Here is a 23,288-nt window from a genome sequence, read left to right as displayed (position 1 = left end):
CTTTTTAAATATTTTTAGGTACATTTTAGTCATATTAAAAGTTATTTATATAATCTATACATTTATTTCTTAAATTTGCTTATTTTACGTTTCTTTTGATAATTGAGTTTCGCAATATTGGCATTAAGTTTTCGAATTTCAAAGAACATTCGAGATCACTTACACTTTTTTCTCTAGCATTTTTATTTTGTCTCCTTGGCCTGAACTTTCTTTAATAGCAGCATCTTCAGTGCACAATTCATTCAAACTATTTTCCATTGAAAGGTCTGCACAATCCTCAGTCACGTTAAAATCTTCAGCAGGTATACACTGTACTCGCACTTTTTGAGGTTGGTCAACATTTATCAACAATGAAGTCACTATTTTCTTATTATCCCTGCGCTTAGCTCTGGTGGCTCGCTGCTCATTTTCACTAGCTTCAACGTTATAGCGAGAGGGAATAGCTCCTGGTTTCAAAGTCCTTTTTGCGGCAAGGCCTATGAAAAGTTTAAAATTAAAATTTAAAACAAAGCTGATTTATCAATTTACCCATTTCGTACATCCCGTTTCCAATAATGTCTTCATCGTTGAAGTGGTCCATGCAAATACGCCATGTTTTCGGCTTAAATGTTTGATTATTTCTACAAAATTGAATCCACTTTTTGTGCTGCCCTTTATCTTTCGGAAACATAAAAAATGTTTTCTTCACATTTTTATTTCTTCTATCATTGACACAGTTTTTCACTACACACTTCATTTTGTTATTTAAATACAAAATTACACGGGTAAAATAAATTGTTTCTATATTCACATTGATTGGTACCACGAATTTATGGCTGTCAAATTTTTTACTGCGCCGTGTGACGTAAGCAGTTGTTTGTTTAAATTTTTCAAGTATGACGGACCTGCGCAATGCATAATCTCTTTTCTATCATTCTTGGGTGTGAGTAATAACGTCCTCTCTTATCGAACAACAAAACTTATTGAACAACTTGGTATTTGTATGAATTTATAAATTAATTGACACTGCTTAAAATTATGCCTTTCTCCTTTCAAGTCCAAAACAGAAACGACAATATGAGTAATAAATAAGAATATCAATATGAAATATATAACGGTAAATAAATTACAAATAAGAGTACTTAATTATAGAGATTATTTTAAAGCTATATCAAAGAAATAATACAATCTTCGCTAAATCAAATTGTAGAATAGACACAGAAATGTTACATTACTTTAAACGAGTTGAAGTCTTTCCATATAAACTTCACTAACAAAAGTTTTACGTACATCCCCTTCTTCTTCTTCTTTTTCACTGGCGTAGACACCTCTTACGCGATTATAGCCGAGTTAACAACAGCGCCAGTCTCTTCTTTTCGCTACATGGCGCCAATTGGATATTCCAAGCGAAGCCTGGTCCTTCTCCACTTGGTCCTTCCAACGGAGTGGAGGTCTTCCTCTTCCTCTGCTGCCTCCGGCGGGTACTGCGTCGAATACTTTCAGAGCGTTTTCGTCCATCCGGACAACATGACCTAGCCAGCGTAGCCGCTGTCTTTTAATTCGCTGTACTATGTCAATGTCGTCGTATATCTCGTACAGCTTATCGTTCCATCGAATGCGGTATTCGCCGTGGCCAATGCGCAAAGGACCATAGGACCAGTACATCCCCTAACATATTGGAAATGAAGTAATCTAGAACTCCACCTCGATGAAATATCTTGGTATGACGTTGGATGCAAAGTTGAATTGGAAGGGGCATATACAAAAAAATACCAAAAAATAAACTGGTTCATCGGGAAGAAATCAAATAAAATCCTAGACTACATTCAAACATTTAAATCTATTTGGACATATGGAATACAACTATGGGGATGCGCTGCCCCTTTATACATAGATTCGGTGCAACGATTCCAAAACAAAGTTCTGCGAAAAAGTGTAAATGCTCCGTGGTACATACGCATTTCGAATCTACATCGTGATTCATTTAAAAATTGTTCCTTAAGTCATTCGAGAAACAGCATCGAAACATGCACAAAGGTTACAAAATCATGTAAACACTGAATCCCGACAACTAGGAGATACTAGAAATAGCAGGCGAAGACTAAAAGGACAACGTTTCATGATCTATTACGAATCTAAGAAAATATAAAATATCATTATATTTAGTTGTAAAATTTAGTTTAAGAAAAGCTTGTTATTACAGTTTTTATTGTTTTACTTCATACATTGAGAAAAATATTGCTTGTTAGTTTAAATTTATCACTAGTTGCAATTTGATTGAAATATAAAACCATCATTAATTACGTTTCCATAAAAAAATCACTTGCGAGTAGCCAGACACTATTCCTTTACATATGGCTCAGGCACGACTGCCGGTCCTTGACCAAGTATCCTCTGGGTAACCATAGAACATCCGCTAAAGGCGAACTACAGTGAAAAGGGGAAAATCCCCTCCACAGGTTTGTGCGCTGGATTTAGGACCCGCCGAGTAAAAACCGCCCCAATGAAAAATTACCAACAGCCTCGGAAAATAAACCCCCCTATTGATGACCACCATGGCAAACGCATTAAAGATAACGATTTAAGGGCATGCACCTGGAATGCAGACATCACCGCCGTCCAAGAAATGCGATAGTGCTTGTAGCATTTACTACAGTGGTCATATAAAGAATACTGCCATTTAAAGCGAAGTTCCCGGACGGAAGGCATGGACGATGTGACCAAAGATGGCTTCTATGAGCGCTTGGAGCCTATGAGAGCTGTTCCCCCACGATGTCAAAATCGTGCATGGCGCCTTCAACGCCAGGGTGAGCAAAGAAATGGCTTGAGGCTGATCGACAGCATTTCAATTTCCCTACGTACCAACCGCAACCATTGGGCTTTGGAAAATGCAAAAGAACAGCTGGTACGATGGGGAGTGCCGTGTCACAGCAGAGAGAAAACATACTGCTTACCTCACAACGTTAAGATTGACCACAACACGTGCGGGATTGGATAGATGGATAAATTCTACGAAAAGATGCGGCGGCTAACAAGTTTCATGATCGGAGCAAACTCTTCTAGAACCCCCAAAGGTGATCTAGTGACCGATGCTCAGAGCATACTTAAATTATGGAGGGAACACTTCTCCAGCCTGCTGAATGGCAGTGTACGCACAACACCAGGAGAAGGCGAACCCGATTCCCCTATCGATGACGATGGAGCAGACGTTCCATTGCCCCACCATGGAAAAGTTCAAATAGCAATTACCCACCTGAAGAACAACAAAGTGGCGGGGGCCGATGGATTGACGGCCGAGCTATTCAAACACGGCGGCGAAGAACCGATAACGAGCATGCATCAGCTTTGTAAAATATGATCGGATGAAAGCATGCCCAACGATTGGAATTTAAGTGTGCTATGCCCAATCCATAAAAAAGGAGACCTCACAATCTGCGGCAACTACCATGCAACAATTGTTAGTTTGTTACAACGCGATATACCAACGATGAATAAGCAAGAATAAACTCGTTAACAAAAACGCATATTAGAGAGTGTAGCTAATAATTTCTATAAGAAAATACGATTGGACTCCATAAATATACAACAGAAGCGGATATCTTTTTTTATTATTATTTTACATTGTACCTAGTATATAAAAATAAAATACTAACAACAATTCTGGTCTAAATAAGTAGAAGAGATACTTAAAAGCTAAATGTTAAGAAATACATTTGCTGCTACTGTTGTCTTACTAGATCGGGAGAATTCTTGCGTTTCAACTGGATTTTTCCCCCAGCAGTTTCGATGAGTCCGGAGGCTTCCTCATTAACGTGCTGTCTAAGCCTCAGTTCGTGAGGCTTTGCTAATTGGCCCATAGTCCTTTTGAGTCCTGTGTTTCCGATATGATTTTTAATTTCTTTAATAGTAACAGGAGAACTGCCGATGTGTGGATCCATCCAACTATTTTCACAGTTTATCTCATACCCATCGACAGCGTAAATGTGTTTCTCAAATAATTTGCAAATACGGCAGCTTTCTGTTCATTCGTTTTGGCCCATGCAGTTTCGTTTAGTTTTAATGGTGCTACATGTTTTATTTGTTTATTAATATTTCTTTCAGCTTTCCAGAGTGAATAGTCGGTGGATTTATCAGCTGTGAGTTTAGCTAGATAAGTTTTGAATGAAACATTTTTAAACTCTTTAATTTGTGCCCTTAGTTTTGCTGTACATTTATTAAGCTCAGTTTTGAGAGCAGAGAGCCATCTCCGTCGAAGCTAGCGCTTTTTATGGATACTTTCTTCCACGCAGCGTTTTGAATTATTTTTGTGAAATCTTCAACCTCACAGTCCAGCTCAATACCAGTCAATATGTGCTTAAGCTTTCGGTCGACTTTATTCAATATATTTTTAAATGTATACCAATTAGTGTATTTATTACATAACGTCGGCTTGGCGGCCGAAATAATAGGCTTTTCATACAGAGTTAGTAGCACTGGAGAATGGTCAGAGCTTAGGTCTGAGCAATCTTTTATACATAAATTGAGTTTCGGTATTTTATTGATTATAAAGAAGTCCAGAAGGTCTGGCAATTTCTGACTATCTGTAGGCCAATAAGTGGGTCTTCCTGTAGAAACAAAATTGTATCCAACTGCTTGGTTGTAGTCCAACCAGATCCCAATTGGTGTGTTTTGCGTTAAAGTCGCCACCAATGATGTACCTTCCGTCATATTTTTTTAATAAATTCATATAAGTTTCTATTTTTATATTATGTCTAGGTGGACTATACAGAGCAATAAGATACAATGGGTGATTGTGCAATTTAATGAAATTGTTGTAGCTTGAATTTCTTTATTTCTTCTTCTTAATTGGCGTAGACACCGCTTACGCGATTATAGCCGAAGTTTTCATTGGGTGTTTTTTTTTACGTGGCGGGTCCCAAACCTAGCGCACAACCCTATGTAGGGGATGTTTCGCCTTCTCACTTTAGCTCGCCTTAAAACGGATGTTCTTAGGCTACCCAGAGGCTACTTGGCCAAAGACCGGAAGTCGTGAGCTGCTTGAGCCATATGTAAAAGAATCGTTTCTGACCACTCCCAAGTGAATGGCGATCAGAGAACTTTCCTCACTTGCGTGAACTTCTACACATGACCCCATCCTCCATGTTCAATATTGCTTTTGATAACTATAGCGCTCCCTCCTCGTGCTGAGTTTGCCGGGTGTGGTGTGTGATATAATTCATAATTTTTAAATTTAAAAAATGATTGATTTGTAAAATGCGTTTCAGATAATAGATTGTGCCCAAAAAATAAGGTGACATTGTATTTATTTTGAAAATTCTTTATTTATTCTTCCAAATTAATTTCATCCCCTTCAAAGTAATCCCCTCTCGATGCAATGCACTTATGCCAATGGATTTTCCAATCTTCGAAACACTGGTTGTAGTCACTTTCCGGGATGGCCTTCAGTTCCGTCTTCGCTGCGACTTGATCTCCTCTATCGTATAAAAATGGTGTCCCCGGGGCGGTCTTTTGAACTTGGTGAACAGGCAGAAGTCGCACGGCGCCAGATCAGGTGAATACGACGCAAACGACGCATAACGTTCAAATAATATTCCTTGTTGACTGTTTGACCGGTTGGAAGGAATTCATAATGCACAACACCACGATAATCGAAGAAAACAGTCAACATGACCTTGATTTTTGAGCGACTTTGGCGTGATTTTTTTGGTCTCGGCTTTCTTTTGGCACGATATTCGCTCGATTGATGGGTTGTTTCGGGGGCGTAAGCATAGATCCAAGTCTCATCGCCAGTTATAATGCATTTCGTGGCACCCTCGTAGTCGGAAAGCATCGTTTCACACACTTCAACGCGACGCCTTTTTTCCAAAAAATTCAATGTTTTCGGTACCAGTCGAGATTTGACGCGGTAGAGGCCCAAGACATTCTTCAAAATGGTATTGGCTGAGCCTTTCGATATGCCAACTTCATCAGCAAAGTCTCTAATTGTTAATCGACGGTTTTTCAACACCAAATCTTTGATTTGTTGAACGTGAGCTTCGTCGGTTGAGGTTGATCTTCGTCTTCGACACGTTCACGGCCGGCTTGGAACTCACTATACCACTTGTAAACATTTTTTTTAGACATAGCCTTATCACCAAAGGCTTTCTGCACCATCTTCAACGTATCCGCAGCAGAACATTGATTCCGTAAACAAAATTTAATGCAAATTCTTTGCTCAACAAATTTCGACATCGCAAAAAACGAAAAACTCACTTTTAGCAGCTCACAAAACGACACGTATCTCAAACACTAATGAATATTTTCACATAAATGTGACTGACAGTACTACCATCCTAAAAAAAAAATAAGTCTACAAATCATTCGACACGCGCAGTTGAAATTCAAATGTCACCCTATTTTTGGACACAGTAGTATATCAATATTTCTGTCGTGTAGAATAACTTCTAATTCATTTTTACTTTTTTAAAGACCATTAACGTTCCATAGCATTATTCTCAAAAAGTTACTATTCATCAATAAATTATAGGTGGTACTCAAGAGCTTTGAGCCGCTGATTAAAGTACTTAAATAGTTTCTCTTGCTCATTTAGTTTATCCAAGATTTGGGATAACGGACTACTTTTTTGAATGTATGGCCTTGTTTAGCTATTTGCGCAAATGAAACTTTAGAAACGGAAGGAAGGGATTTTAATTCTGTGTTCACAACGGGTTTGTTCGTCGGAGCATTGGCATTCTCCTCAACTGAATTACCATTCTTTTTATCTCTAAGTTTTTGCAGTTCTTGCAGGATGAGAATCGCCGCAGTTGCAACATTTAGCAGGGTCTTTCTGCATTCAATAGTAGGATGTTTGCCTCCACATTGCACACACCTCGATGGCTTACCACAGAAGTTTTTTGTATGTCCAAAAGCTTGGCAGTTTTTGCGCTGTGAAATTAATTTAGATGCTTTAATAGGCTCAATTTTGATAACGGTACTAAGAATGGTTTTGATCTGGTGAATTTTCTTAATGTCTTCGGTAGCATCAAATACTACTAAAAAACATATCTAGCGGTTCTTTAGTCTTCCATTTAAGCTTATTAATTGCATTTGTAACCTTAAAACTTTGAGATTTTAGATAATTTAAAATGGAACTAAATTACGATTGTGACAATTAGAGTCATGAGACAATCGTGACAAGCAGAATACCGATATAAAATTGGTGTCATAGAATCAATTCGTTCTATAAATCCTAGTAAAGATTTTCATTACCATCATATGGTAGTATACTAGAAAGATTAGTAGAAATAAGTTTAAATTTAGCATTAATATCTAAGGTGTCCATTGTGACTATGGCTTTTTGTACAGTGTTATAAAAAGTATTTCCGTGCAGTGTTGTTGCAATATTTATATTTCAGCTGCTTTTTCTTCTTCTTGTTGGTGTTTAGTTGTTGCAGTTGAATATACAATTTTGTTGTTGAAATGTTGTTTTATAAATACCTTTTGTAATGATGCTTTTTGTAGTGGAATGCTCTGGTCTGTCCAAAACGGCGAAGATGTTTTTTTTCTTTTTTGAGGTGACCTTTTACGTTTTCACAAAAGAGAAAATGTATAAATTAAACACGATTTTATATTTTAAAATTATGTATATGCAAATATCTCCCTTCCGCCTTTTTGTCTTTTGAATTTCGCGGCTATGTATAAAGCGCTACAGAGCTCGTATTTGGCAATACTATACATCTTTGAAAGACGTGTAAACATGAAGTTCACTAACGCCGAAATTCGCGCTCTTTTAAAGTTTTCCTTCGTTAAAGCCAAATCCGCTAGAGAAACGTTCTGTGAGATTAATGGTGTTTTGGGGGATGGTACTCTATCGCTTCGGAACTGCGGGGGAATGGTTTTGACGATTCAGAGGGAGTGAAAACAAACCATGGATAAGCCAGCCGACGGAAGACCTGTGACGACGAATACCGATCAAATCATGGAAAACATCGAGTTAGACCGGCATGTGGCATCTTCTGACATCGCCCAGAAGATGGGAGTTAGTCACCAAATCATTTTTAACCATCTGCAGAAAGCTGGATACACAAAAAAGCTTGATTCTTGGGTGCCGCATGATTTGACGCAAAAAAGCCTTCTGGACCGAATCAACGCATGCGATATGCTACTAACGGAACAAAATCGATAGTGACTGGCGACGAAAAATGGATCACATACATGTGTGTTTGGTGGGATTGGAAGGAAATCATCCACAATGAGCTGGCCCAATATGGCCAGACGCTTAATTCTACCATCTACTGTGAACAACTGCCCGCTTGAAGCAGGCGATCGACCAGAAGTGTCCAGAATTGGCCAACAGGAAGGGTGTAGTGTTCCACCAGGGCAACGCCAGACCACACACTTCGTTGATGACTCGTCAGAAGCTACGGGAGCTCGGATGGGAGGTTATATCGCATTCACCATATAGCCCGGACATAGCGCCAAGTGATTACCACCTCTTCTTGTCCATTTCGAACGCCCTTGTTGGTGTACAGTTGAACTCAAAAGAGGCTTGTGAAAAGTGGCTGTCCGAGTTCTTCGCAAATAAGGAAAAGGGCTTCTAAGAGGGGGGTATTATGAAGTTGCCGTCTGGATGGTCTGTAACATATTCTGTAGAGCATTGAATAAAGAGCAAAAAAGGAAGGGAGATATTTGATATACATATATTTGCATGAAAATGTAAATTAATTGATACTGCTTAATATATAACTATATATAAAGGTAAATAAATTGTAAATGAGAGTACTTAATGAGAGTTTTTGAGTTGTTCTCGCGAAGAACCCCATCCCCGTGGATTATCTTTATTATGCAAATGCAAAGTGAGCCTTGGGGAGTGCAAATGTACGTATGATGCTGTTTAATTCTAATAACATTGACAGACGACAGCGTTCTTCTTCTTTACTGGCGTAGACACCGCTTACGCCCTTATAGCCGAGTCAACAACAGCGCACCAGTTGTTTCTTCTCATCCGAGGCTGTTGGTGGTTTTTCATGGGGGGTGTTTATTTACGTGGCGGGTACCAAAAATGCGCACAACCCTATGCAGGGGATGTTTCGCCTTCTCACTCTAACTCACCTTCGAACGGATGTTCTTAGGCTACCCAGAGGATGCTTGGTCAAAGACCGGAAGTCGTGAGCTGCTTGAGTCATCTGTAAAAGAATCGTTTCTGGCCACTCCCAAGTGAATGGCGATCAGAGAACTTTCCTCACTTGCGTGAACTTCTACACATGACTCCATCCATCGTTAATCCAGATTAATTCCAGAGTTAGTGAACATAACTCCGTTGCTATCTCGCATTTTATCCATATTTTATCTAATCTAATAAAACAAGAACTTTTGTGTTATGATGCAATTTTAAAAATAACGTGTTGGTACGTGTTTTTGTAATATAAAATGGTTTTGTAAAAATTGATCGGCAAACAACCGCAATGTTTATCTTTTATCCATTTTCATTGAAAATATTACAAAAATGGCAATCAGCTGCTTACGAGATGCCGTCTGCCACCTACAAATTAGAACCTGATTAATCGAATTTTTCTGAAAATTTTTTTGGGAGGGAAAGAAATAATTGATTAAAGCGAAATTTTTAGCGTTTATAGTTATATGTATATTTAAACATCAATCACAAATTTTTCGGAAACGAAATCTTTGATATTCTGCTTTTGGGAAGCAATTGCCCGATGCATCTCGGATGTGCATTCATATTCTTTAATAATAGGGCAATTCAGAATCTGGTGCAAATGGTCTTGCATCTTTGCAATTGCAAATTAGCGAGCATATTTTTGCTTTTACACTAACAAAATGTATAGCGATGCAACACTAAAACGCCATTGTATTATTTGCCTCATTGGTTTGCAAATTATCAGCTGCTATAAAAGTTAAAAACATTTTAAACAAAGAGAAGAAATGGAGAAATTTTATAAATTAAAAATCAAGAAATTTGAAATTTGTGCTATGTGCCACATAAATTTGCGGCCTTCAATGTCCGTAACTTCTTCAGTAGCTTCATCAAATAAAGCGTCAGTTAATTTTTCCCTAAAACTTTTTTGCGGTAATATTTAAGGTTTGAAAAGCCAATTGTATGAATATGTGATGGATATTTCTGAGCAACGAAAATTAGTTGATGAAATTTTAGTTTGAATGAAAAAACGAAAATTCCTATGTTAAATGGGGAACCAAAAAAAAAAAAAAAAAATAGCAACCCCCTAGAGTTAAGCTACAGCGCCTGGCTTGAGAGAGGATTTTTTGTTTTCCAATCACTAACATTTGAGGGCGTAAGAGTTGAAAAAAAAAATTCAAAAAATCTTTTCGAAGACCCTAGTATGTATACTCCATTTTCCAATTTTCACACCGGCTCACCGGCTCCGATAGAGCCCCTTATACCATCTATATACCACCTGTAAATAAATAAACTAGTACTCATTTTATGCAAGTAACCATCTTAATTCAACGTGCTTTTTTTTTTAAAAGGGGAGAAAATGTTTTAGCTTATATATATGTTATACCATGTTCAGACCGACACTTGAATCACACGATTTCGGCTGTTGAGTCGTTTATCCTACCAATCCTATAAATTTATCAAGATTTCGCCATACAAAAATGACAGTTCATAACCACTTCATCGAAGTGATTTGAAACTGACCCACTCTAAATCTCTCTGTGCAACTCTGATTTTGCGCCATCTACTTGTCAGACATCTACTTGTCAGCATTGAAAAAAATACATTATAACAGCTGATTTAGACACTACAAAGGGAAAAAATGTAAACAAACAATTTTTTTTTAAACAATGAATCTAATTTCCACTGAAAATCGACTTTCCAAATGAAAAAATGCGTCCATTATTTCCATTATATGGAAAATATTTAAAAGAAGACGTCTTTTATTACAAAATACTATAGTAAAGTGGCAACGCGGGTCAATAAACTTTGGTCCTATTCGACCTTACATATATGACATTGTTTTCTGTTGATAAATATTAAGCGATGTGAATTCTTGAATGGCAAAAACAGCTGTTTTTTTCATCTTTCCAATGGAAGTGAAAAAGGGGCTGATTAATGAAGGGCTTAAATGTAATCTAATCCCTTCAAATTTTCGGTCTGAACATGGTATTAAGTAGTAAACTTGTGGTTTAATAAAAAAAATAAGTTATAGTTCTAAAAAATTGAAATTTTTTTTTTTTAGTTTTTTGATTGATTCCTTTCCCGAAAAAAAAACTAAATAATACTTTAACTAAATTAATTTTTATATTATTAATTTTAAATACATACCATGTTGTCCAGAATCCATAAAAAATATTTTACGAATTCACTTCACGCAACACAAAAAACCACTTGCAATTTCGAGAACAAGAGGGAGTTTCGCAAATAAGGACGTGCGTACTGAACGAAGTCTAGGTTCCGACTACTTTTGTGGCAATATAGTGGGCTGAAGGTGAATAATTTAATCGGTTTATTGTAGTACGGTTACTTAGGTACTAAAAAAATAAATTTTGAGTAGCAACGCTGGAGTTTGTAATTCTCACTTTTATAAGGAAAATGCTCCTATGTGTGACGTTTATTTTTTTTCTATCCTGTCCGCCAATTAAGAAAAATAGTAAAAATGAAAAACCGAGAAATTGCGCGTATAAGTTTTCGCTTTCTGCTTTTCTCGGTCACTATTTCCCTTCCAGCTTCGAAAATATTTCGAAGTCCCATCTATAACTTAGGAGACATATACTCCCCTGAAGTGTGCAGTTAATCCGGATTAACGTTGCCTTCTGTCAGGTCTATAACTTCTCCTAGAGGTCATTTTAAAATTATATCAATAAAAAGGATGTTGACAAAAGGAGAGATAAAAGTTATGTACAAAAAAGTAATGTTAAAAATAATAGGGTGAATATTACAATAATATTAATTTGTGTGAGGATGGAGTCATGTGAGAAGTTCACCGCAAGTGAGGAAAGTTCTCTGATCGCCATCCACTTGGGAGTGGCCAGAAACGATTATTTTACATATGACTCAAGCAGCTCACGACTTCCGGTCTTTGACCAAGTATCCTCTGAGTAGCCTAAGAACACCCGTTTGAAGGCGAGCTAAAGTGAGAAGGCGAAATATTCCCTACTTAGGGTTGTGCGCTGGGTTTGGGACCCGCCACGTAAAAACAACAACTCCAATGAAAGAAAAAGCAACGCAAATGGGTCTGGCAGTGAATGAGGGCAAGACGAAATATCTCCAGTCATCAAACAAACAGTCGTCGTACTCGCGACTTGGCTCTCACGTCACTGTTGACAGTCATAACTTTGAGGTTGTAGATAATTTCGTCTATTTAGGAACCAGCATTAACACCACCACCAATGTCAGCCTGGAAATCCATCGCAGGATTACTCTTGCCAACAGGTGCTACTTCGTACTGAGTAGGCAATTAGAAAGTAAAGTCCTCTCTCGACGAACAAAAGCCAAACTCTACAAGTCGCTCATAATTCCCGTCCTGCTATATGGCGCAGAGGCTTGGACGATGACAACAACCGATGAGTCGACGTTGCGAGTTTTCGAGAGAAAAGTTCTGCGAAAGATTTATGGTCCTTTGCGCGTTGGCCACGCCGAATATCGCATTCGATGGAACGATGAGCTGTACGAGATATACGACGACATTGACATAGTTCAGCGAATTACAAGACAGCGGCTGTCAGTTACCTAAATGAAAATAAGTGAACGTGATTAAGTCATAACAGTGTACCATATCTTTTTGCCTAAAATAAATAAATTTGAGTGAAAACTTGACCTATTTTCTATACAACTAATATTACGATTTTCGAATATCCGATTGACTTAACTCTATATGTTTGGTTTTTTAGCATGTGGCATGGTATTGGAAAACAAGATATAATCTGAATGATACTACCCCAACTCCCATATATTACATATATTGATTTTCGTCTTTATAACGAGCCTTATGTGTCTGTCAGTGTGTAAGTTATATATAGTATATGTATATATAAAATTATTTTGATTTCGATCCTCGGGTTCCAAACCTTAAAGTATTTCACTGGATTTGATTCTTTGAAGCTCCAAGAGTATAAAATGTTCGGTTGCACCCGAACTTAGCTCTTCCTTACTTGTTTTAAATCCATTTTTCTTTAAAGTATACCAATACAACCGAAAATTGTTATTTGCCCAATTTATGCAGCCAATACCGATCCAATCAAAGGCATGTACGATATATGTATAATTAAAAATAAAAACACCAGTTTAAGTTATAACAGTTATGCGACTGGTTGGCTTTATGAGTTTACAAAGTTTTTGCAATGCCACTTAAGGGATCGTCTCAGTGTAAATTTGTTGCATTAACGGATAGTATACGCTGTAATAAATATTCTCTCAAATTTTTAAATCGAAATTCAAATTATTACGGTCGCTACAGCGTTTCTTGTAGAAAGGGAACAGAGTGGAAAACGGAGCGAGTCAATTTTTAAACGCGTTTTTCTCAGAATGGTGTTTTTCAAAATGGATTCCACTCTAAAAAGAAGAGTTTTGAAGATATGTAGTTCCAATTTAGAGAGAACAATACTTCCTTATGAATGTTTTTTTGTTTTCTTTTTCATTTCAAATCTTTTTATTTTTTCTACGAAAAGCTGTCGAAGAAAGGGCCATATTCAGTACTTTTTGTTTAAACCTCCGCAATTTTGTCAAATTTCAAAAAGAAAACGGGTCGACTTTAGTATACAATCCCGCGATTTCAGGGTTAAAAGTGGTATGGTTGGATAGAGCTGCTGCTCCAGGTTAAGAAAATATATAATTGTTGCCGCCGCAAACTTATAGTTTTCGAGGTATTTGCATTTAAAGTTGAAAATTTTGCAAATTTTATCTTGCAATTTCTCGATATCTAGTAATTATTTATTTCATATTATGCACTTATACTTCATTACATTGTTTCTACATATTTATTTTTTTAGTAATTATTTAGTTATTTGCTTAAAATAAGCATTTTATATTTTACACAAGTTTCATTCCATGCACAATAACAAAAGTATTCCGTGTTGACAGATAATAAGTGTTGCCATAAATACACATTTATCAAACGAATAAAAATGAATAAAAAATAAGATTATACCCCAAATACATAAATAATTGCCCCTTTTCTTCATACATCATGATTTTTGATCGGGCAGGCCGCCAACGCCAAAAAGGAGTCTTACTCAAAAAAATACCTAACACACCCCTGTGTTCGATCGTCCAGGGTTATTTTTTTTTTTTGAAGCGCGGCCGAAGGCCGCCAACGCAAAAATTAGTTTTACTCAAAAAAAAAATCCGACACACCCCGGTGTTGGATCGGCCAGGGTTATTTTTTACGAACCAATGCAGAAAGAAGTGGGACGCGAATGGACTAATGTTTACCTTGTTTTACCTTTGTTGTATTGCAAATAATCATTATGATCCTTTTATTAAATTATTAGATTAAACATACTTATAAGCCCTTAAACTTTTTTATTACAATGGAAAATTTATTTCAGATCGTATTTGTTTTCTGCGTTTGAGTTTTTATATCCATTCTTTTTCGTTTGATAAATGTGTAATTATGACAACACTTAATATCTGTAAACACTGAATACTTTTGTTATTGTGCATGGAATGAAAATTGTGTAAAATATAAAATGCTTATTTTAAGCAAATAACTAAATAATTACCAAAAAATAAATATGTAGAAACAATGTAATGAAGTATAAGTGCTTAAAAAGTGCATAATATGAAATAAATAATTACTAGAAATAGAGAATTTGCAAGATAAAATTTTCAACTTTAAATGCAAATATCTCGAAAACTATAAGTTTGCGGCGACAACAATTATATATTTTCTTAATCTGGATCATCAGCCCTATTCAACCATATCGCTTTTAACCCTGAAATCGTGGGATGGTATACTAAAGTTTCCCCAAAAAAACTTCCATGGCGCGATAGCTATAATCATTTGCGCAAAGGCGTAGGGTAGGTAGGTTCGAGCTAATGTAGCGCATGCTTTGAGCTCTTGAAAATTTTATTTTATCATTTGCGAAATGCTGTCGCCGTAGCTGATGTAGCGCACGTTCGAAATCTTTTATGTGGAAAATAAAAAAAGGATAAAGATCCTTGTTTACAAATGTATTTCTGGGTAAAATAAGAATTCATATTTTTGGATTACCGAAAAATAATTGTGGCATAAATTTTATATACTTATTAAAATAATTAATTTAAAATGAGAAATGATATTATTAAATTTAAGACTTCGCTCATTCCCAACCGAATTTGCATAATTTTTCTGTAAATTAACAATATTAAACTAAATATTAATTTTTTGAAAAAATGTTATTTTGAAAATGTACTTTATTTTTATAATATAACACAACCGTCTTAATACTCGCTCTTCTAAATTTCATATTGCCAAATTGAAAATGCCGTCGGCATATGTGCAAATGGGATATGTTGCTTCTTCGAAATCGTCATAGAAATGAAAACTGCGTTGTCAAACTGCTGAAGTGACAGCTTCTAGCTTACGATATATGGCAAACTAGATAGTATTCTATATCTAGTAAGCAATGAGCAATGTGGAGTCTCCAGGCAAGAGGCACAGCAATGCAGCTAGTATTCTATATATTCTATCCTGTCGAGATGCCCCGTAAGGCGAAAGGCAAGTGCGTTAAATGCAATTAGCCTTACAGAGTTAACACTCTCATGGCCGGAATAAAATGAGCGATGCTAAAAAAAATATTTGGGTAACAGATATGTTTTAATCGCAACCTTAATATGAAAAAATCGCAACCTTAAAATTAAAAAAAAAAAAAAAAAAATTGTGATGACGTGTAGATACAGAGACAATAAGCTCACAATTGAATTTTCGTTGATACTTGTCATATGCTTTGGCCGTTATCGAAAAAGTACAATGTTGCCTATAGGCAGCGTCGGGCATGAGAGGGTTTATTTTTTCGTACAAGATCATTTTAAGGGGTCAGTAGGGTAATCATTTTTCATTTTTTTTTTTTTGCACTTTCTGTTCCCTTATACCCTTAGAATTAACCTTTAACTGGTGACAAGCGGTCTCACAGGCCGAGCGGAGTCAGTGAAACATCATTTCACCCCCTGATTTTAGTTTTTACATAGATTGTATTAGAAAGTTAATAATTAAAAATCACATTTAGAGCCAATTGAGTAGTTATATTTTATCATTTTATATATTCATTTAATGTATTGAAAGACTGCAGTAAGCTATCGTATATAGTTTCGATGCTATAGACCATGTAAAGCAGCGGCCTCTTAGGCCGCTCGTCACCAGTTAAGTTACACAAAAATCATGTCACCAGTTGAAGGTTAATGTAGAAACCCACTTTACCATTGGAATGTTTCGAAAAAAGACCCAAAAATAATAATACCGCTCGACGTTCGGACCGCTTGGAGTGCACACCAGTGATCTGCAGTGAATACTTGGCTTACGATTATACTCTCAAATTCATGAATCACCCCCAATGTTCACTCATACTTGCTCTCACTAAAAATATTATCTTCTCACAATCACATGGCTTGCTTGTGTAATAATGAGTGTGAATATGTCTCACAATAGAGATGAGCGATATTGCGATTTTTAAATCACTGTGATTTCAGTGATTGCTATCTTTAAATCACTGTGATTTTATATTGCTATTGCGATCGCAACTAAGTCGACGTTCAAACGTCGTTGTTGTTGTTGTAGCGGCAGATTCTGCCAATTTGACACTGTTTGGCCGAATAAAAGTCCGGGTCTGTTCCACTTACCACTTACGTAGGTTTTCCGCCTTTCTTTTCACTACATTTTTGCAAATATTGGAGCGGTTCGACTACCTGACACTTAGAGCGTATTGCATAGTTCATTTGTATGTTGGTATGATGGTTTCACACATTTCTTAGAAGGAATTACCATTAGTGTGGTTGATAATTTGTTTGTTTAGAATACCCGCTTTTAATATTTTCAAGACCAAATAATTAACGCGAGTTTCCTAATCTTTGGGAAAATATTAAAAACCCGTAATTTTTTTATTCCATCATTTTTTTCTGAAATTAATTAGTTACAATTCTTGTTTTCATCACAAAATGCTTTATATAAGAACGTTACACTCAAAACTTCAAACCGCTATGACGAAAAATGGCATATACGATATATACAATACCCTGAAAAAAGTTGTTACTTTTCTGCTATTTGCTATTGTGATCGTAATTCACAGGTTCGAACTGCTATCGTAAATCACAGGTTCGAACTGCGATCGCAATCACTGGTTCGAACTGCGATCACAGTTTCGAACTGCGATCACAATTCACTGGTTCGAACTGCGATCACAGTTTCGAACTGCGATCGCAATCGCAGATCATAGAAGCGAACTGCTATTTATAAAAAGTGATCGCAGTTGCGATTTGCGATTTTTCAATCACAGTGAAAAAATCACCGGTAGTGAAATATCGCTCATCACTATCTCACAATCACTTATCGCTCACACTTGGCTTGACTTGCTTCTCTGTATACAATTGTTTGAAATATTCGTTGCTTACCATTAGATGAGTTGAAAGGCTCATGAATACATTCACTAATAAGTGGCTTATTGTTTATTCATGAATACATTCACAAATTCCGTGCCTATTCAAAATATATTTTATACCTACGCGGAGGGGTTTTAAAAGGAACGAAACGCGCGAGTCACATCAACCCCCCCAACAAAACCCAGAAGACACCAAAAAAACAACAACAATAAATCATTTACTTTATACCAATAAAACAACAACAACAAATCATTAAATTTATTTTCTTATTGTACTCGTACTTTATTATTTTTTATTGACACACTTAATAAAATTTTCATTTGAATTTTAAATAGTTTAAGTCAGCGATATAAAACATTATTTTCTTACAAACTAAATTGTATTCATGTTCATAAATTACTAATTAATAATTTTTCCCTTTAATTTTAAAATATTAAAGTCAGCAGAACAAAACATTGCAACAATTGTGTACTAATTAATACTTACTTCCTGTTTACCAACTTTTATGCAATTATTATTGTTTTAATTTTTACTGTATTTTTTCTTGACTCATCAAATTTCTTTTACTTATTTACCTTCATGTTAAATTAATTTAAAAATAAAGATCATTATTGGTGTAACCTTCAAGAAGATAAAGTGTTTTATGTGCAACTAACGAAGGAACGTAATAATATAACTGGCGCAGTCGGAAAGCCAACGGTTCGGGTTGAAACTTAACTAAAAGTGCTAACAAAATAATATCTTTGTTAATAATTAAATCCTTAGACCACATAAGGGGTCGCCTGTTCAAAAACTCGAAGGAATATTGGACGGAGAACAAACACCAAGAGCATATTGGTATAAGGCTACAAGGAAAATAAGTGGAAATACTCGACAACCGTTGGAGAAAGGACCTAAATCCCTCATGCATAGAATTCTCATAGGGGCTCTGTAAGTAAATGAGTGAGTTATTGAATTACGAAAAAAAATTTTTTTTTTTTTAAGAAAAGTTTCCATATGTACGTACATATATTGCGAAAATAGATGAAATTAAAAACAAAAATTAAATAAAAAATATATTAATTCAAAAGAAAAATTTTTCTTCCACTTATTTATAAGCACTTGGAAAGATCATTAAAAAATATAATCTTTACAACTTAAAAGAAAATGTAACGTACATTGTCAAAATAAATAAAATTAAAAAGGAAGAAGTGGAAAAGTTAAATAAAAAATAAATTACATATATGTATATAATAAAAAAAAATCGAATTAAATTATTTTTGTGTAGGCATTATTTGATTCCAAATTCCTATCAATGGGAATCAAACTTTCTTATGTAAATAAAACTAGTTATTATTTTTGATGAGTAGTAAATCTAGATATTTTCCATATCCTAAAAGTTTTAAGATTTATAAGTCAAGAAGCCTACCCGTTATATCCGAGGACATTACATTAAATTTTAATATGCTTTCAAATACAGAAGTTCCAAGTACATATATCAGGGACTCAAACGACAACTAATAGTAACAACATGAATAATATCGACATTTTTAACTCACTTAGAATTCCAGATGCAATCAAGGATCTTTGATGGTAATCCAAGATTGCTCCACGAATTCATTAGTAATGTGAAATAAATACTTCTTCACATTAGGGGAGCAGATAACACTCCTCATGGACTAATCCTCTTGAGGGCCATAAGAAATAAAATAGATGATCAAGCCAACGAAGTCTTAAACATGAATGGCGCATCTCTCAATTGGGATGAGATCAGAGGAAACTTGATATCGCATTATTCAGATAAAAGCACAGAAACATCCCTAATTAGAGATTTTCATTGTTTAAAATAATACGGCAAACCGATTGAAAAATATTACAGCGAAATAATGGAAATCTAATAATTTATCTATCCATGACTCCGGCACTAATGTAATTAATGCAAAGAGAAATCTATTTTCTGAAATGCGCCTAAATTCATTTTTGTCGGCTTTACAGGAACCTATGGGATCTACGATTAGAGCAATGAGACCAGAATCATTGTCGATTGCCCTTGACTACTACATCAGAGAACAGAATATTCATTATATTAGGTCCAATTAGAATAAACTCAAATATCCTCAATGGAGACCAAATTACCAATATAATCCATATCCTAAATATCCACAAAATTTTGTAAATAATGCACCAAGACAAGAAAATTATTACCAACCTAAAAGATATTCTAATTTTTCAACCAGACCTTACTATGTTAATAACAATAATTTTGTGCCAATTTCAAACAATCAGAATTGTAATTTGTTACCTCAAAATTCCCAAGTACACCGCGAGAATTTTTCAAATTTTAAACCCAGCCAACGCTTCGATAATTTTTCGAGACAAACAAATTGGAGGCAATCACAGCCTCAACCAGAAATGGATACCGGTAGTGGATTTTCAAAATTTGAAAAGGGCATAAACAAATTTAAAACTAGCCCAAGCACTCAATTTAGTAGGATAATAAATAGGAATGAGATGAATAATATTAACGAATTTAGAAGTCTTCGAAATGAAAGCTCTATCCCAAATAATTACAAATAATATTACAATACCTCTTAAAATGAAACCAAATTTTTCCTCTGATAAATTCACAATAGAGGCAAATTCGAAAAAAATCGTAAAACTGCCAGTTGATTCTAAGGAGGGAGATATTATGATAAATACAATAACTTTGGACAACGGCTTATTTATTTCTCCAGGCATATACTTTGCGAAAGACTGGTTTAGTACAATAGAATTAGTTAATCCCACGGGGAATGACCAAACAATTTTCCTAGAGCAATCCCTGAAAACAAGTCCGTATGATTCAGAAAACTTCATCGAACTTAACAACTTAAATACTCGTATGCATTGCAAATCAAACAGTGAAAGAATAGCAAATTTATCTGACTTACTCCAAATGGAACATCTGAATGGCGAAGAAAAGCATAAACTTTTGAAACTATGTACTAAATATAGTGATATCTTTTATTGAGAGGACGAAAAGTTGACGTTTGCAAATGAAATAAAACACAGAATTAGGTCTTACAGGTATCCTTTCGATCACAAAGAGGAAGTTCGAAGACAGATATCAGAGACGTTGGAGCAAGGGATTATTAGGCCGAGCCCATGGAGCTCTCCAGTATGGATTGTTCAAAAAAAGAAGGACGCATCGGGGAAGACGAAATGGAGACTGGTCATTGACTACAGGAAGTTGAAAGAGAAACCCGTCTCGGTCAGCCACTCCCGAACATATCTGAGATCTTGGATAAACTGGGCAAATACCTTTACTTTTCGACTTCGGACTTAGCAAGTGGCTTCCATCAAATTGAAATGGATCCACGGGACATATCAAAAATAGCCTTTACTGTGGAAGGGGGTCACCACGAATACGTAAGAATGCCTTTTGGCTTAAAAAACGCACCCTCAACTTTCCAAAGGGTTATGGATAATGTCCTAAATGATTTGGTTGGAAAAATCTGTCTAGTGTATTTAGATGACATTATTATATTTTCGACGTCCCTCCAGGAACATATTGAGAATCTAGAAAAAGTCTTTTTAAAGTTAAGATGTTAAAATTTTAAGGTCCAGATGGACAAATCAGAGTTTATGCGAAAATAAATTGCTTTTTTAGGAGACGTAGTTACGACGGAAGGCATAAAACCGGATCCGACAAAAATAGAAGCTATCCAGAAATTTTCAATACCACGAACTAATCGTGAAATAAAATCGTTCATAGGCCTACTTAGTTATTATAGGAAGTTTATCCCGAACCTGGCAAGACTTTCAAAACCAATGACAGAATGCTTAAAAAAGGGCAGAAGCATAACATTAAACGCCAGAAACCTAGAAGCTTGCGAAACATGCAAGAACATTTTAATGAACGATCCAATACTGCAATACCCTAATTTCACAAAGCCATTTTTACTCACAACAGACGCAAGTAAAATTGCGCTTGGAGCAGTCCTTTCTCAATGTCACATATGTAGGTAGTGACAAACCTATTTGCTACGCAAGTAGGACTCTTTCTGAGAGTGAGATTAACTATTCCACTATTGAGAAAGGGCTTTTAGCCATAGTGTGGGCAACCAAATATTTCCGCCCATATTAATAATTACTGACCACAGACTACTTACATGGCTAATAAGTCTCAAGGAGCCCAATTCGAAATTGGTGAGATGGCGCCTGAAGTTGGAAGAATATGACTACGAGATCGTATACAAAAAAGGAAAATTGAACAGTAACGCAGATGCATTTAGCAGGATAAAATTAGACCATGATAAAACTGCTGATATAAATTTGTGTGATTCGGAAGAACTGTCTACAATACATTCATGTAAGGAAAATGTGAATGATGGCATACCAATTTCAGAAAAACCTTTAAATGAATTGAACTTGCAACTTTTATTAGAAAGATCTGACAAAAAACCCAGTATGACTGCTGAAACCATCTTTAAAAATAAACAACGTAGAACTATAAGAGAAAAAGAATTTTCTCAAGACACAATAGTTCAGATTTTCAAAAAATTTATACCCTCAGTTAAACTAACTGCCATCTTCTCCGATGAACCAATTTTCAGAACTATTCAACTGATATACTCAAACTACTTTTCAAATGGAAAACAATTTCGTATCGTCCGATGCACTAAAATCCTATCAAATGTAACTGACAATGATAAACAAGTTGAACTAATTCGCACCTGTCATGAAAATAGGAACCATAGAGGAATTACCGAAATTTATGAATACTTAAAGAGACAATATTATTTTCCCCTTATGCAATCTATAATAAATAAAACTTTAAATAATTGTGAAATTTGCAATACACTGAAATACGATAGACACCCACCAAAATTAGAATTCCAAGTTACAGAAACACCAAACGAACCTCTTCAAATTTTGCACATTGACATACATATATACTATAAATAGTAAATGTATTTTGACCATCATCGATAAATTTTCTAAATATGCCACAGGATATACATTACCATCAAGAACAAGCGTTTGTGTGCTCACAGCTTTAAAAACATTTATATGAACCTTGCGGGAATACCTAAGAAAATTGTTTGTGATCAGGGTACCGAATTTACATCTAACATTTTTAAAGATTTGACAATATACAATTATACTTCACTTCACATCATTTCAACAATCCAGTAGCAACTCTCCAGTAGAACGACTTTATTCAACCCTAACTGAAATATACAGAATTATAATGACAACCAGAAAATCCAAGAAAATGGAATGAGATCACGAAGAGATATTAGATGAGACGTTTATAACTTACAATAATACAATCCATTCATCTACAAAATTTACACCATATGAGTTATTCTTTGGAAGACCGTATAACTTCTCAAGAGACATAAAATACGACAACAAACACGAATTTTTAGTTAAGTTAAATGAATTTAAAGAAAAACTATACCCCATTGTTAAAGAAATAGTTATGAAAGCTAAATTAAAAAATATTAGTCGTCTTAATAAATCTAGGAAACCTCCAGATTGTAAGAACAAAGAAGAGGATATATATAAAAAAGAATGTAGGAGTAACAAAATAACTGCACGATTCTCAAAACATAAAGTATTAAAAGATAATGACGTTACTTTACAAACTTCTAAAGACAAAAAATTACACAAATCAAAAATTAAACTGAGATCACGAAAATAATAAACAATTATTTACCTTTAGAATAGCCTTTGCTTATGGACAAGTCTTGGAAATACAAAATTTTGACAAAGACCAGAATATGATAGCCCTGAAGATTAAACACGCGAGAAC

At 35.4% G+C, this 23,288-nt stretch overlaps 1 protein-coding gene across 14 annotated transcripts in view; it reads left to right on the top strand.

Moving 5' to 3' along the window:
- Positions 1 to 23,288, top strand: part of LOC105226771 (cAMP-dependent protein kinase catalytic subunit 1) — a 110,734-nt gene that overhangs the window by 62,759 nt on the left and 24,687 nt on the right. For 2 of the 14 annotated variants that reach the window (XM_049445992.1, XM_049445988.1), the window contains exons 3-4: positions 18,114 to 18,208; positions 18,275 to 18,439. The exons of 10 other annotated variants lie outside the window; for them this stretch is intronic. The gene's annotated coding sequence lies outside the window, so the exon portion shown is untranslated. Of the gene's footprint in view, positions 1 to 1,303; positions 17,726 to 18,113; positions 18,209 to 18,274; positions 18,440 to 23,288 lie in introns of those variants that run through there. 2 more of the 14 variants (XM_049445989.1, XM_049445993.1) reach the window with 2 other exon arrangements.

Source organism: Bactrocera dorsalis, chromosome 1, assembly GCF_023373825.1.
Source record: "Bactrocera dorsalis isolate Fly_Bdor chromosome 1, ASM2337382v1, whole genome shotgun sequence".
NCBI classification, from domain to species: Eukaryota; Metazoa; Arthropoda; class Insecta; order Diptera; family Tephritidae; genus Bactrocera; species Bactrocera dorsalis.
The sequence above is the reverse complement of the archived record's forward strand: the minus strand, read 5'-3'. Positions and strand labels throughout refer to the sequence as shown.